Source organism: Mustela lutreola, chromosome 2, assembly GCF_030435805.1.
Source record: "Mustela lutreola isolate mMusLut2 chromosome 2, mMusLut2.pri, whole genome shotgun sequence".
In the NCBI taxonomy this organism is placed as follows: domain Eukaryota; kingdom Metazoa; phylum Chordata; class Mammalia; order Carnivora; family Mustelidae; genus Mustela; species Mustela lutreola.
The window spans coordinates 204630647-204646964 of record NC_081291.1 but is presented as its reverse complement, the minus strand read 5'-3'; the positions used below and the strand labels follow the sequence as shown (position 1 = coordinate 204646964).

Sequence of the window (16318 nt, the reverse complement as noted above, 5' to 3'; positions counted from 1 at the left end):
GCGCATAACACTGATATAAATTAGTTATAACATATTTGCTTTATTAAGCTTATACCTTACTATATACTCATTATTCCAAATAAAAAGTATAGCCAAAGTGAGTATGATTAAGTCTCAGAAAGGTCATAAAACTCTCACATCTAAAGCAGAGCTAATAATTAAAGATAATTCTGCAAACTCAGCCATCTGGGCAAGAGATGGTTTGCAATGAGATGAGAGTGAGTCGTATATATGTTGATAGGGATCATGCTATATCTCCAGAAAGGCGTCAGTAGGTACAATGAAAAGATATAAGATAAGCTGGGATCTCTTCATTTGTGACCTCCTTAGCATCGAGTAAAGACATTTTCGACGACAGGTAAAAACAGACATTGGAAAGTCAAATCATCAGCAGTAATTTTGTGATTTGTCAAAAAGTACAGAACCTATTGATTTTTGAGGTGAGATTAACAAACCATTTCACTTCCACTACTTCATTAAACTGTCTCTTAAGAACATCTAATCTGGGGACGCCTGGGTGGCTCAGTTGGTTGGACGACTGCCTTCGGCTCAGGTCATGATCCTGGAGTCCCGGGATCGAGTCCCGCATCGGACTCCCAGCTCCATGGGGAGTCTGCTTCTCTCTCTGACCTTCTCCTCGTTCATGCTCTCTCTCACGGTCTCTCTCTCAAGTAAATAAATAAAATCTTTAAAAAAAAAAAAAAAAAAAAAAAAAGAACATCTAATCTGCTTTGTCCTGATCCTATACATTCTGAATAATTTTGCAGTGAATAATTTTACATCACTATAGATGTACAACATTGGAACTGCCTGAAATAACTCCTGTTATCAGTTACCTTCCTGGGGATATAGTATTAGAATTAACAAATTTGAATTATGATTAATTTTGTCCCTAAGGATCTTTCCTTAAAGTTTCTATACGTTTAGTTAAATAATGGTTTCATACTAGGACTCACAAATCTGATAGTCTCACTTTGTTCATATGAAACTTGTAAGTTGCTGTCAGGTAAAAATTAGGGGTGATATTTATTTTTCATGCTATAGTTGAGGGAGAAATGCAGCACTGAAATAATGTAAGACTTATGAGACTTAAGAACCAGAATTCAAATAAAACATGGTTTAAGAATTTAAAAATACAGGGGTGCCTGGGTGGCTCAGTGGGTTAAAACCTCTGCCTTTGGCTCAGGTCATGACCTCAGGGTCCTGGGATCAAGCCCTGCATCGGGCTGTCTGCTCAGCAGAGAGTCTGTTTCCTCTTCTCTCTCTGCCTGCCTCTCTGCCTACTTGTGATTTCTGTCTGTCAAATAAATAAATAAAATCTTAAAAAACCTCTAAGAATTTAAAAATACAAATGACTCTAAAGCTTAACTACATCCTATTTGAAAGGAAAATATTTACTGACTCTTGGAAAGGGCTTGAAAAATGAATATGTGTTTGCCATGAAATCAAGTAGGACATCCCTAGTACTTCTGACTTTCCTCTGAAGACCGTCTACCCTGTAGCAGATGCTAGTTCACTGCATGACATTGATCTTGGGTGAGATATGAATTTCATTGAGCCTGGGTTTACTCACTTGCAAAACTGAGATAATCATAGTATCTCCCTTATAGGTACTTAGCAACATATAATATACTTAAGTACCTGGAATACACAGTAAGCACTCAATAAATGTAAGCTGTTATTATTAAACATACAAAATTTTGTCTGTTACATGGATCTTCCAATGCCACAGTGTTTATTTAACTTATTTTCTAATGCAAAATTAAGATATATTTCATGAGTGATAATGAAAACCCCTTCAACCTCTCCATACTATTCTTCAGTTTTTTTTAATTAAATTTTTTATTTTTTATAAACATATAATATATTTTTATCCCCAGGGGTACAGTTCTATGAATCGCCAGGTTTACACACTTCACAGCACTCACCACCGTTTTTTTTTTTTTTTTAAATATTTTATTTATTTTACAAATAGGCAGAGAGGCAGGCAGAGAGCGAGAGAGAGAGAGAGAGAGAGAGGAGGAAGCAGGCTACCTGCTGAGCAGAGAGCCTGATGTGGGGCTCGATCCCAGGACCCTGAGATCATGACCTGAGCTGAAGGCAGAGGCTTTAACCCACTGAGCCACCCAGGCACCCCACAGTTTTGTTTTAATGTATCTTGATTTCTCTAATTCTTTTGTCCTCCATGGAAGTTATAATTATTAAGTTCCAAAAAAAATTCGATTGACATTTTGACTGATATTGTATTAATTTGATGAGATTTGCTCTCCTTATAAGTTTCCTTAATCAAGGACATGGTGAGTTTCTATTTACCCATATCAAGTAATACATATTCACATTTCAATTGGTATTGTCAATAATATTTAATATATATTCTAAATAATATTTGTAGTTTTTTTTCTTTTGGGAAATGGAAGAACTAAGTCATACTTCTGAATTTAAATTTAAATGCATACATGTTTGTTTAAAATTCCCACTATTAAAATTCCAAGTATCAGATGTTGTAAAAAATGAAATTTTTTTTATTCATTACTCTATTAATTCTTTTTCTTTATTCTTTACTCCTTTTTGATAGTTCCATAAGATCATTCATGGTTCATGCTTTTCATATAACCTTTCAAAATATATTTTCTCAATTCTTCCCTTAATTGTTTTGTTAAATAGTTAGCAATTAAGTCACTTTGGATATTAGAAAACTTTATTTCATTAAAGATATTTTATGTATTAGATAAGTCTTCATTTTTCCTTAATTTGAACTAGCACTATTTTTACTGTTTGTTATCTATATTATTACCATCAATGGGTGCATTTCTTAGGAAGCAGAGCATCATCAGAGGATATAATCTTATGATGCATAAGAGAAGATGCATCTTCTGCTCTATTACGTGCATGCAGAAATCAAATTGTTTTTCCACCAAGTGTATCCCATCAACATTGTTAAAACAGATCAGATTTATTTGACCCTATAATTAAGATTCTGATGTAAAAATACTTTTAGTTTTCAAGTATTTTGGTGGGGATGCAAATTGTCTCAATTCTATGGGGTGCCTGGATGGCTCAGGTAGGTCGTGGGGGAGTCTTCTTGAAGATTCTCTCTCTCTGGGACACTTGGGTGGTTCAAATAGTTAATAGCTGCCTCCAGCTCAGGTCATGATCCCGGAGCCCTGGAATCGAGTCTTGCATGGGAGTCCTTTCTCTGTGGGAGGCTGCTTTCCCTCTGCCAGCAGCTCCCGCTTCTTGCGCTCTCCCTCTCTCCCTCTACCCCTCTTTCTCTAAAATAAATAAAAATCTTAAAAAAAAACCATTGTAAATGCATATTACAAAATATAACTAAGATAAGACTGTAATATAAGATTAAAATTTTTAAAAATTGCTCTTTAGCTACAGAGGTATGCAGTTATCTCTTACATTGCACTATTGTAAGCCCTGATATAAATAATTAAATAGTAGTAGTATCCCCTGAGCAGAGTGATAAGAAGTATATATTTCATTTATGTGTTCTTTCTTGTATAAATAATAATCCCATAATTTCTCTTTTGTGTATTCTTGCAGTTTTACTGAGGGAATGCATCTATTCTTATACTTAGATACTTTTTCTACCCTATGAATGTTTATAGGAACAATACTAGTGATTGTAAGTTCATTAAATGGTTGAATATCATTTGCATTTGTATGATGGACATAAATTTCAAGAATATATAAATGTTTTAAAATATTATCATAGTTATTTCCTTATTTGTTTTAGAATTGCCTGTTTTGTAGCTGTGTGTTTGTGTTATAAGTTCTTTTGTTTGCTCTGATTCTATTGAATCTCAAGAATATTTTCAAAGACTGTACAGAAAATTCAAACTATACAGAAAATTGACTCTAAAGTTATCCATTCCCCTCTTTTAACCCACATTAATAAAATATTCTGTGATTTTTTTTGTTTTATATTTTGAGGCAAATTCTCCCCATCTCTTTTTCTAGTGTTTTTAATTGGCACTTTCTGTCAAAGCAGCCTACTGGGGAAATTGCTCAAACCTGAAGAGGCTTCTTTAAAGCATTTGCAAGAAGTTCAGTTATTATAAGCAATCTAAAAAATTCAACAGGAGTGTATGAAAAAAATGTAAAATACTTAGCTTGCTGTTAAGTAGGATGCGTATGAACAGAACACCTGTTATTTCCTTTTGTGGAGAGAGGAGGTAGGTAACTAATAGGTAATTAGGTAACTAATAATTACCTGCCTAATTATTAGTTATTTGTTTCTTTTATAATTTTATAATTTTCATCTGGAACACAGACAACACTTAGAAAACAAGAGTGAAAACAAATCATAGATAAGAGTGTGGCAATATAATAGAAATTGTCCTCATTTTGCATTTCACTTGTATCTGCTGTCTTTAATCAGGTTCATTTCCTATTGACTTCTTTATTTATTTATTTTTTTTTATTAATTTTTTATTTTTTATAAACATATATTTTTATCCCCAGGGGTACAGGTCTGACATCTTAAATGAATTAGAGGTCGCTCTTCAGTGCAACCTGTGGCTGTGAATATAAACAGTAACTGATGCAAATGAACTGTCTTTCCTAATTATTTTGACAGTCTCAGCTAACAAAGTTATGATAGAAAATAGATCTAACACAATAAACATAAGGAAAGCAGGGAGGAAGGAAGAAAGAAGAAAACCAGAACAAAAATAAATTTCAAAAGCAGTCAGACATGTTCAGAAAGTGCTTCTTGACAATTTTTCTACCAGTCACCAAACTATCTTGGGGCAATAGAAAATTGGGTGTTGAGCTTCTTGACTTGTGGCTTCGCTATAAAGAAGAGTTCAATCTTATCTGCCTGATTTAAAAGAAAATGAGAATATGATCTAGTGTCATTTGTACTGTTAGAACTGGAAGAAAATTGAGTTGATTTGTTCATCATAAAGTCCCTTTTGCAACATTATTTAAACACTAAATAAATAAAAGTAAATTAGAAGGATGTATAACACAAAAATGTAAACATTATAAAAATTCCATGAATTTATCAATTGTGTTCTTTCCACAATGTCATGGTAATTACAGTTTTAAATGTTAGTTGGAAACACCATGGTATCATTACTGTTATTAGAACGACAATCATTATATTCATTACATCATAATAATTGTCAGATACTTCATTGATAATTGAGGGTAATTGGCTTTATTTACATGAATACTAAATATGTATATATGTACATATATATTTTCATAATGCAATAATCAGTATCTCATTTCATTTCCTAAATGGTGCAGTGGATAATATTTTTAAATTCTTGGATAACTTCTGTAATAATTGTGTCAAATTTCTGAAGAGTTTACCCGATTCTATATGATTTAATAATATAAATGGGGAAGAATGTTGTTTTTCTCTCATTTAAATATCACTGCATGTAATATTCACAATATTATAGAATATTTAAAGCTGTATGTGAAAACCTGATTCAGGTGGGAGAGAAAGCTGTGGACCTTCTCACCTTCTTGCTCGGGTTTAGCTTTTGCTAAATTTTGGTGCTCTCATGCAAGTAATGCCTCTGATTAGTAGAGAGTATGAGCCCCAGCAGAAGTGCTATAACATGTTCTCCCCGCTGTTCTCTTACATTTTAGCTCATCTTTGCTATAATACTGGAAAGAGAGAAAGCTGTTTTTCTACAAAGTTTTTTTATTCCCTACAGCTTGTGATCTTAATGAAAATATGAGGATAAAAGTGGATAATAGATAGCATTTACAAAAACCTCAGGCAGTATATTTCAATACATTTGAAATCATAATCAATATAATAAATGCATTAAATACTTCATAGAAGAATTATGCAGTAACTGAGTGCCTTCACACTACATTGCAAGCAGTTAAGTTTGATGGTCCATATATGATTATATTCTACATTTTTTTAGGAAAAAGCTCCTTTTGCAAACTTGAAAGTTTAAAAAATTATTCCTTCTTTGGTTTCTCTTAGAAATCGGATTTGTCACCAGAGTCAGAGGGGGGAGGAGAGGAAATTGGAGAAGGTGGTCAAAAGGTACAAACTTCCAGTTACAAGACAAGTAAGTTCTAGTGATATATAATGTATACCATGATGACTAGAGCTAACACTACTGTGTAATATGTATAAAAGGTATTAAGAGAGTAAATCCTAATATACTTTTCACAAATAGATAATCATTTCCCTTTTTTCTTTATTTTCTTTTTATTCCATCCATATAAGAAAATGGATTTTAGGTGAACCTTCTCTGGTAATCATTTCACAATATATGTAAATAAAGCCATCAAGGTGTTTGCAGTGATGTATGTCAATTATTTCTCAATAAAACTGGGAAAATATATTTTTTAATGATTTCTCATCTTGCTTTAGTTTGGGGGACAAAGTAACAATGGATATCTCTTAAGAAATCTTATAAGGAATCTGGAGATCATTGATAATTAGTGCAAGATCCTGTGCAATCTAGATGTAAAAGGAAAATTCCGGGACTGTTAAATGAACAAATAAAGACATTCAATTACAGATAAAAAGTGTAGAGAACTCTTTTTATAAAAGTTTGCATGAAAAGAGAAGGGGAAGAGTTTGGTAGCTTTAAGCAGATCAGAGTTCGAAGGAGATTTTTTTTTATCTATTCTGGAACTTGTTACTAGTATGACTTTCTTTTTACTACCTAATTTTTTCTCTATTAGAGGCCTTTGAGGGAAAATATACACTTCTACAGTTCCTCTCTGAACTCTATTGTGTGCTATCTTGCAAAATACTTGTTTCCTACTTCCTCCTGCCCCCCACCCCCGGCAAATGGTGTTGTTGATAGAATGTATCAAAATGCTTTTCAAGGCTTCCTGTAACACTGCATTGGTTTCTTAATGCTGATGGTAAATATATATACATATTTATCAGACATTATAGCTTCAAACCAAACAAAGTCACTGTCTATAGTAGTTGCTGGAGGTTGAAGTTCAATGCAGGTCTCACAGCACTAAAATCAAGATGTTAGTAGGTTTGAGCGCCCACCAGATTCTCAGGGTCAGATCTATTTCTTGGCCTTTTCCAGCTTCTAGAGACTGCCCACATCCTTTGGCTCGAGGTCCCCTCTCCACCAGCAATCATGTCACTCTGACCTCTGGTTCTGTCCTCACATCTCCTTTTCTGAATTTCCAGTTTCTCTCTTTTCCATATAAAGATCTTGAATGATTACATTGGGCTCAGTGGAATAGCCAGAATATTCTCTCCATCTCAAGATCCTTAACTTTATCACTTCTGCAAATTACCTTTTGTAGAGATGAACTCATAAACATCTTGGGGCATGGGGGAAGAGCAAAATTTTCTCTTCGACGTCATTTATTTTACTTAACTTCAGTCACTCAATGAGTGGCCTCAACTGTTCTCAGTTACTCTACTCAATAGATCCCACCTAACTTGACTTATTTTCTCCCCAGGCTAAAAATTTGTGTTTCATGAACTTTATAGACTTTCTACTAAATTCCTGTTCTTTTTTTTTTTGTTTTTTTTTTTGTTTTTTTTTGTTTGTTTGTTTTTAGCCGAGAAGAGGAGATGTGCATAGTTACTTCTCAATTCAGCCATTCTTCAGGGATAAAAGAAAAAAGTGATGTTACTGATTACTAAAGAAAACTTTTTTTTCTCCTCCCTAACATCAAGGAGCTAGCAATGTTTACTCACGGAAGTTATTTTATAATGATCCTTCAGTTCTGTCTTCTCTTTCTTAAAGATTGATTACCAAAACTTGCAGATACAGAAACAACAAATATAATTAGAGTCAATGTTGTTATACATCTTCATGATTATATAGTTCATATAAACTCTCAATTGTGAATAAAATAAATGCATTTAGAAAGTAGTGAAATTAACCCAAGTAGAGAAAACCAAAGACTCAACATATTTTGTCCTTCCTAATTGTCTGAGAATAGGAGTTACTTCTTAGATAACAATATCTCTTGTATTCCCTTGACCCCTTGACCTTCCAGTGTTTCTCTCCCCTACCAGACCCTTTCGATCATCTCAACAACAAACCAGGAGAGAATCACAAGCAATTCTGAATCCAGTGGAGTAAATATTATTTCAAGCAAGTTATATTTATGTAATTCCTTTTTTTTTTTTTTTTTTTTTAATGGTCATTCTCTGAAACTGAAAGAGTCACCTCAGTGTTCCATATCCTTTGAAGGTCAGTTCAGGTCTTTTTTTCTTTTCCTTCTTTCTTTCTTTCTTTTTTTTTTTTTTTGAAAGAAAGAGTACCTGCATGTGTGAGCTGGTAGTGGAGAGGGTGAGTGGGGAAAGGCTGAGGGAGAGGGATAGAGATAATCTTTTTTTTCTTTTTAAGATTATTTATTTATTTATTTATTTGACAGACAGAGATCACAAGTAGGCAGAGAGGCAGGCAGAGAGAGAGAGGAGGAAGCAGGCTCCCTGCTGAGCTGAAAGCCTGATGCCAGGTTCGATCCCAGGACCCTGAGATCATGATCTGAACAAAAGGCAGAGGTCACCCAGGTTCCCCAAGAGAAAGAATCGTAAGCAGGCCTCACACCGTGCATGGAGGTCAATGAGGGCCTTGATCTCACAACCCTGAGATCATGACCTGAGCCAAAAATCAAGAGTTATGCATTTAACTCACTTAACCACACAGGTACCCCTCAAGCTATATCTCTTTGATGAAACCTTCCACAAACCTTCTAAGCTACATCAATCTTCTTCTTAGTTTTCTTTTGAAAACATTACTCACTTCATTTATATATCCTCTAATGTTATATTGTTTTAGATGTGACTCTGCCTCTGAGGTCTCTGAGCCAGAGGTGTTAACAAGTGCTTTTTTATCAACCATTATATTACTCAAAAAGTTGAGTATCTCATCATACAAACCAATGACATAGAGTTCACTAATTTGTGATGATACATCTTCAATGTTCTATCCTCCATGAATATTTTTCTATGGCCTTAAGTAAAACAGTATCAAAAACAACTTCTGTAGAAATAATTGAATAACATCTAGTGAATAATACTTATTATATTTATTCACATAATCTGAGCATAAAATATTGTGAAGCAATCATAACCCTATTAATATTTTAAAAAGAAAAATATACTTTAAATTTTACTAAAATTGCCATTTCAAAAATTGGCATGATTACTTTACTAAATATTCTTCTATTTACATGTAAAACCAACATTTCTTTAGCTGAATGTGATGAAAAATATTATCTATTAATTAAAATTCAAAAATATGGATTAGCCTTTCTAAAGAGATTTAAATTAAAAACAATTATTTCCTATGTGGGGTCCAGAAACGCCTGCCATTGAAGGAAAATCTTCTTCTACATTTCCTTTATTGCTTTGTTCAGAAATTGAAATAAGATACATGTAGATCCAATGTTAATACGTTAAATGGTTATTCATTTAAGAAATTCTAACTTTTGTAGATTTTATTTTTAGCTAAGTCTTTACTTACTGCATTAACATTTACTACAGATAGTCATCTATGAAACAGCACTCAGCTTAGAAAGTTCAAATTAATATTTCATTTCTCATTCCTCAATAGCTCTTCATACTTTTCAAAAGATGATCATAATGCAAAAACATGCCAGCCTAATCACTGAGACAATTTTGTTGAATATCCAAAGAAGGTTTAATCAGGCTTGCATTTTTCCAACAATGCGGTCAGGGCACTGAATCGACCAGAAACATTTCTCTAACCTCTTTTCTGTTGCATCAGTCCCTAAGATAGAAAAAAAACCCTTTTTCTTAGCATCTTCCCTCATATTCTGAAAAGACTATGGCCATGGTTTTTCAGGTGCAAATCCAATAAAATATATTAAACTTAATGATGCTTATATTTTTGTGTTGGTCATTCTCTTCTGTTTGGGAATATTCACCTATATCAAAATAAAAATAAATAAAAATATCTTAAGTGAAAACTATAGTATAATATATTAAAATTTAAATAATAATGCATTTAAACACTTTTCAGATTTAAGTTCAATAGTAATTGTTTTCTGGTCTTATTCCAGAAGCCCACATTATTCTAAATCAGTGCTTATACAGCTGTTCATCACCTACACAGCTGTTGCCCTTGCCCAGGTCACCACAACATTTCACTTAGATTGTTGTAATAGCTCCTAAAACTTCTCCCTGACTCCATTCTTGCCTCTCTGCAGTCTATTATCAACAAAACAACTGGAGTGATTCATATAAAACATGAAATTTGCATCATGTCTCCTCATGACAGCTTTCCTTTTATCAGGATAGAACTCAAGACTTCTTAAACTACTGGGAAGCTACCAGATGATGTCTGCCCTAAATACCATGTCCTGAATGCACACTGTGTCCTCTGCACATTCCTCTTTACCACTTTCTCCCTTTCTCTTTATAGTCTGAGCTACATTAATCTCTTTTGTTCTTTCTTAACCATAATATGCTTATTCTAACTTTATGGTCACTTCACATGCAATTCCCTTTGTCTGACACTTTCTTCACTAAGGTAACTGTTATCACGCTCCTCCTTGATGTCTTTATGGTATGGCCCTTATTAGTGTGGTCTACCCTCCTACTACTACTCCTACTAAACCACTACCATTTGAAATGTTCCCCCAACCATAACTTGGCATTATCTCTCTAGTTTTTGCTTCAGATTTCTTCATAATGCCTATTGTCACCTGACTTGACATATATTCACTTGTTTATCTGCTACCAGCAAGATAAGATGGAATGGATACATAATAAATATTTGTTGAAAGACTTAATAAATAAGTGCAAGAAAAGAGGGAGCTTTTCTTCTATAGCAAATACTGTACTAAATCCAGCCAGCCATCTGTTTTTATTAATAAAGTTTTATTGGAACATAGCCACACAAATTTGTTCATACATTGTCTAGGGTAACTTCACACAACAGCCCCAGAGTTGAGCAGGTGTGACAGAGGAGGTTAAGTTACCAAAGACAAAAATGTTAACTCTCTGGGTCTTCACAGAAAAGGTTTGCTAACCATAATTCATATAAATGGTTTTCATTCTCTACTTTTTTTTTTTTTTTTTTTTTTAATGAGCAAGAGTAACTATTATTCTAGCCTTCAATATTTTCAGCAACAGGTTAAAAATAGACTTTGGTAACTTGTGGGAACCAAGATTTATATTGGGTCAAGGGATGTGTTTTAGAATCAAAAATTTGACATGAAAATTTATGCCTATGTAAAAGCAGTTTTCCCCACGAAGATTCCCTAAAAATCTTACAAGATTGAAACACCACAGGCCAGTCAGAGGAATTTAATCAAAGGAATTAGAAATCATTGAAAAATAAAAGGAAAGCAATTTGGATGCAGGAGATGACATTTCACTGAGAAATTCTGTTTCATCTTTCATCTTTCAGAACTTATGTGGAAAAGAACATGTGATGTTTAGTTCTATTAAGCAATTAAATATTTAATGAGAAAGTGCACTAATTGGTAGGAAATAATCTCATTGATTGTTTCTTAACCAGTTAGTAATTGCATATAAAAGCCATATATTAGAGACTTAATGAGCAATACAAATTACTCTGCCAAAAATGGCATGTCATTATCACAGAATTTATGATGCAGCCATTCTCATTTGCCCTTATAGTTTTGAAACCTTTTTAGAGAAAAAAACGCTAAATTTAAGTGGATGATTTGTATTATTTTTTTCAGTCTGTTCAAGCATTTGATTGTTAAAATCATGTATCTCAAAGATTTCTGTCCTCAGATATAGAATATGATAATTTTTTTATTCTTCTAGTTCCCTGAAAAGGAAGTAACATGATAAATGAAGGAGAGTGAGATTTCATAGATGGAAATTAAACAGTCAATAATTGTACATTTATTATTATGAAATCAGGGCCATGATTAAACAAGTTTATTTAACAAATGGAAGAATACAATAAAACCACTTTATTTCAAACTCAATTGTTTTAAGATTTGTGATAATTCAGTAAAATGTATTGTCTTTTTTTTTTTTTTTTTTGGTTAGTGAATTATTTTATGTTGAACATACTTGCATTCATTGCATGAGTTAAGAAATGTAACTTTCCCAGACATTCCAGAAGACCTTCCTGGTTCCCCAAACCTACCACCATTTCATTCTTTCTTCCAATAGTTAATTATTATCCTGACAATTATAGAAATTTTTTTCCTTGAATTTCTTTCTAGTTTATTAAGCATGTGTGTATCATTAGCGCCAAAAGTTCTTTTTCCTTTTTTTTTTTAGTTTCTTACTCCACAGGTTAGCTCTCTATCATTTTCTTTTCTATTCTTTTTTTTTTTTCTTAAGATTTTATTCATTTGACAGAGATCACAAGTAGGAGGAGAAGCAGGCAGAGAGAGAGGAGGAAGCAGGCTCCCTGCCAAGCGGACAGCCTAATGCTGGGCTGGATCCCAGGACCCTGGGATCATGACCTGAATTGAAGGCAGAGACTTTAACCCACTGAGCTACTCAGGCACCCCTTTTTTCTATTCTTTACAACTTCTCTATTTTAGATCCTGTGAAGTTTAATCTGGAAGGTTCCCTGAATCTGAATTGGGTTGATTGCGAACTCAGAAAGCAGTTTAAAATGTTTCAGACAGACTTGGTAGTCTTTATTCATGACAATGGATTCTCTTAGTAAGAGGCATTGAATATCTGCTTCTAGCTTTTGCTCTTTTTCTATCAGCCATTTACACTCAAATTCTCATTCCATTTTCCACTGGACATTGAAAAATGGTAGTGTTTAATTCTATCATTTTATTTTAACTATTCAGATAAAATAATGTTGTAAAGGAATGCTACTTTTCATCTGCTATTTGGTTACCCAATGGCATAGTTCATATAGGAGAGGTAAGACATCACCTGGATCTTTGCTATCATTTAATCAGCTTTCAAAAAATGAATTGGTTCACTGTTTTTCTCATGGTTTGGGCAATTATTATTTTCACATTACTATGAACTCATGGATTTATGATTGGTTTTAATCCATCACACCTCTTATCCATTCTGAACCTCAAAGTGTCCCATGTGTGACAAATGTGTACCTCAGAATGTTGGCTCTTAAGTCCTGAAGTCATGACCCTTAATAGTTTTCTTATCTGGTGTGTCAAGATGGTCCATGCTCATCTTGTACATTTTCTTTCCTAGACAAGAAATCATCTATTTCTTCAAGGAACCCATTTTTCTTTTAATTGGAAAGTTCTACAATTTGAGCTGATCATTTGTTCTTGGCTTTTCAGAAGATTTAGGATCAATAGGTATAGATTAAATTATACAAATAAATGACTTGTGAGCTCAGGTTAATATTTCCATTTCTGTTCCAATCCAGATTTATGGAATTTTATATGACTTTGTCTATACTGGTATCACATTTATTTCACACACATTTTAAAATTTAATTTTATTTATTTATTTGATAGAGAGATGAGGAGGGAGGGGATACAAGCAAGGGGAGAGGGAGATGGAGAAGCAGGCTTCCTACTGAGCAGGCAGCCCAATGTGGGACTCAATCCCAGGACCCTGGGAATATACCTGAGCCGAAGACTGACACTTAATGATTGTGTGACCCAGGTGCCCTATTTCACATACATTGATAATTCTGGTTCACAAGGAGATGACAGAGTAAAAGTATCACATAATTCATTTGCTTTATTTCACATTGAAATATAGCCTCAATAACAGAATAACAGAATAACAGAAATATAGCCTCAATAATAGAATAACAATAACAATACAACTCTCTCCAATTATGATTAGCACACTTGATCTTAGCCAAAAGGCCAAGAAGCAATCTAATTATGATTACCAATAAGGATTTTGTTTGTTGTAGCTGGTGGTTGTAGTTGGTTTTACATTTTCTCTATTCTCCAATTTTTATCATTTCTGTCTTAGTAATGTGTATCTTCTTGTTTCAGATCAGTCTGACTAAAAATTTATTAATTGTATTGATCTTTTCAATACACAGTGTTTGAACTTATTTGTTTGTAGAATCAGCAGGGCTTTCTTTCAAGCTCTTCTGTCAGTCTCCTGACTTTCTGCTTTGCTTGGCTTTCTTATTTTTATCTTTAAGGTGTCAAATCAAACACAATTTAATCTGGCAAACAACATATGTGAAAAATCAGGTCAGAAGAAAAGGTTAATGTAGGTTAAAGTGAGTATTTTATGAGTGAACAGGCTGTTACATATCCTTACCCATTTTGTATCTATATCTACTACCTGTATCAGAGATTAGCTAACTACACCTCAAAGATGCAAATCTAGCCTGCTGTCTGGTTCTATTTTATTATAAATAAAGTTTTATTGAAACTTTTTTTTTTAATGTTAGAAAAAGTTTATTAGAAAATTCTCGCCCTGAACTTGTGTCGCATGTGTGGTGGTACCTGCTGTTTACTAAAATCGACTGGAAATTTGTTTGTTTCCAAAGTGGTCCTTGTACAAAATGTATAAAAGGCAGTTTCTGGTGTGACTTGTGCTCTGCTCCTCAGTATCCCAAAGTATACCACCAGTAGCTATGAGTACCCCTTTTACAGATGGGGAAACTGAGGCACCAAGATGGCTGTTGCACCAGTGGTTACACATTGCGGTGGGTGTTGGAAGCTGCCTTTCTCTGCCTGGCCCAGGCTGGAGGTGATGTGGGGAGAGGCTGATGGGACAGTAGGGGCAGGTCTGTTTGGTGTCTTTTCTGGTCCCTGAACCCGGGAGGGAAGGTGCTCAGACAGGACTGCCGCGTGAGTGGGAAATCCCTATGAGCTGTTCAAGGTCTGGCAGGGACAGGCCGGCGCTGTTGTGAGGCAGCCTGAGCCAGAAACCTAGTCGGAGACCTCGCTATAGTAATACTTGCGCGCAGCCGGGGTCGTCTCCATCATTGAAATTCGATGATCTCCAGCAGCAGCAGGTGGGCCAGGGAGCTGAGGCCGCTTGGGAGCAGGAAGCCGTCTCGGATCAGGACAAAGAGCTCATCCATGGGCTGTCGGTTCATCTTCTCCAGCTGCTCCCCACACCGTGCAGCTGCAACACCACGCAGTTCCCCTCCTCCTTGCTCAGACTGTCAGGCTGGGCCAGCCAGAAGAGGCAGTCATAGACGGGGTTCACCAGGGCCATCATGGGCATGTTGTTCACCCTCAGGTAGTCAAAGATGTTGCAGATAAAGGTGACGTAGCAGACCCAGCCCTGCAAAGACCGAGCCCAGCTGCTCTTGAGTTTGGTACTCCTGCTGCAACAGGTTGAGGAGTCCCTGTCGGAAGACACTCTGGCCTGCTTGCTTGCTCTCAGCCTGAAAGATGGCATAGCACCATGCGTCCTGCTTCTTTGCTGAACACACAGTCGTGCAGAGAATGGTCCACGATCACATTGGCCACCTTTTCCAAGTCCACGGCACCTGGATCTTTGAGTGCTGTCTTCAGCAGCTGCTGAGTCTCTGCATCAAAAGACTGGATTTTGTACTCCTCTCTACCAGGATCCCCCATGACCGTTTAGCCCCAGCAGCTCTTTATTGAGGTGGGACTAATGACAGCACCTGCCGGGCTGGCACCGTGCCCGCGTGCCCGGAGGCCACTCGGCGGGCATGGTATGCGCGCCCCCGTTCGCTGCGCCGCAGAGCTGGAACGACCCTGAAACATTCATCTTTTATTTCCACATTGTGTATGGTTGCTTAATCATTATAGCTTTACAGTAGCACAGTTGAGTAGTTGTGACAGAGATCTGTATGGCCCACAAGATTGAAATACTTAAATTACGTATGGCTCTTACAAAAAAAAAAAAAAATAAAGTTTCTCTACCTCTGATACATCACCTATAAAACTGTCTATATCTAAGCATCTATATAATCTGTTTACATGTATGGATGTATACATACACTGATGTGTATGCATATGTATATAGATGTATGTATCTGAATACACATATTCTTCCAAATAGATATTCTTTTTTTTTTTTTAAAGATTTTTATTTATTTATTTGACAGAGAGAGATCACAAGTAGGCAGAGAGGCAGGCAGAGAGAGAGAGGAGGAAGCAGGCTCCCTGCTGAGCAGAGAGCCCGATGCGGGACTCGATCCCAGGACCCTGAGATCATGACCTGAGCCGAAGGCAGCGGCTTAACCCACTGAGCCACCCAGGTGCCCCCAAATAGATATTCTGAATATATATATTCTTTCAGAAAATGATTTTGATGGCCCACAAGGTTAAAACAGAAATAAAATAGACCACCATAAAATTAGAGCAACAAAAATAACAAACAAACAAACAAAAAAAGTGAGACTTTGAATCTTAGAAGTCACTCAATTTGGGCACTTGTTTTGTGATTCCTGGCAGATATGACAGCAAAGATCAAATGTCGGGCTACATTGCT

At 35.3% G+C, this 16318-nt stretch overlaps 1 pseudogene; it reads right to left on the bottom strand.

The window, feature by feature from the left end:
* Nucleotides 1-14778: 14778 nt before the first annotated feature.
* On the bottom strand, nt 14779-15544 carry LOC131825969 (MIF4G domain-containing protein-like; annotated as a pseudogene).
* Between the last annotated feature and the right edge of the window lie 774 nt (nt 15545-16318).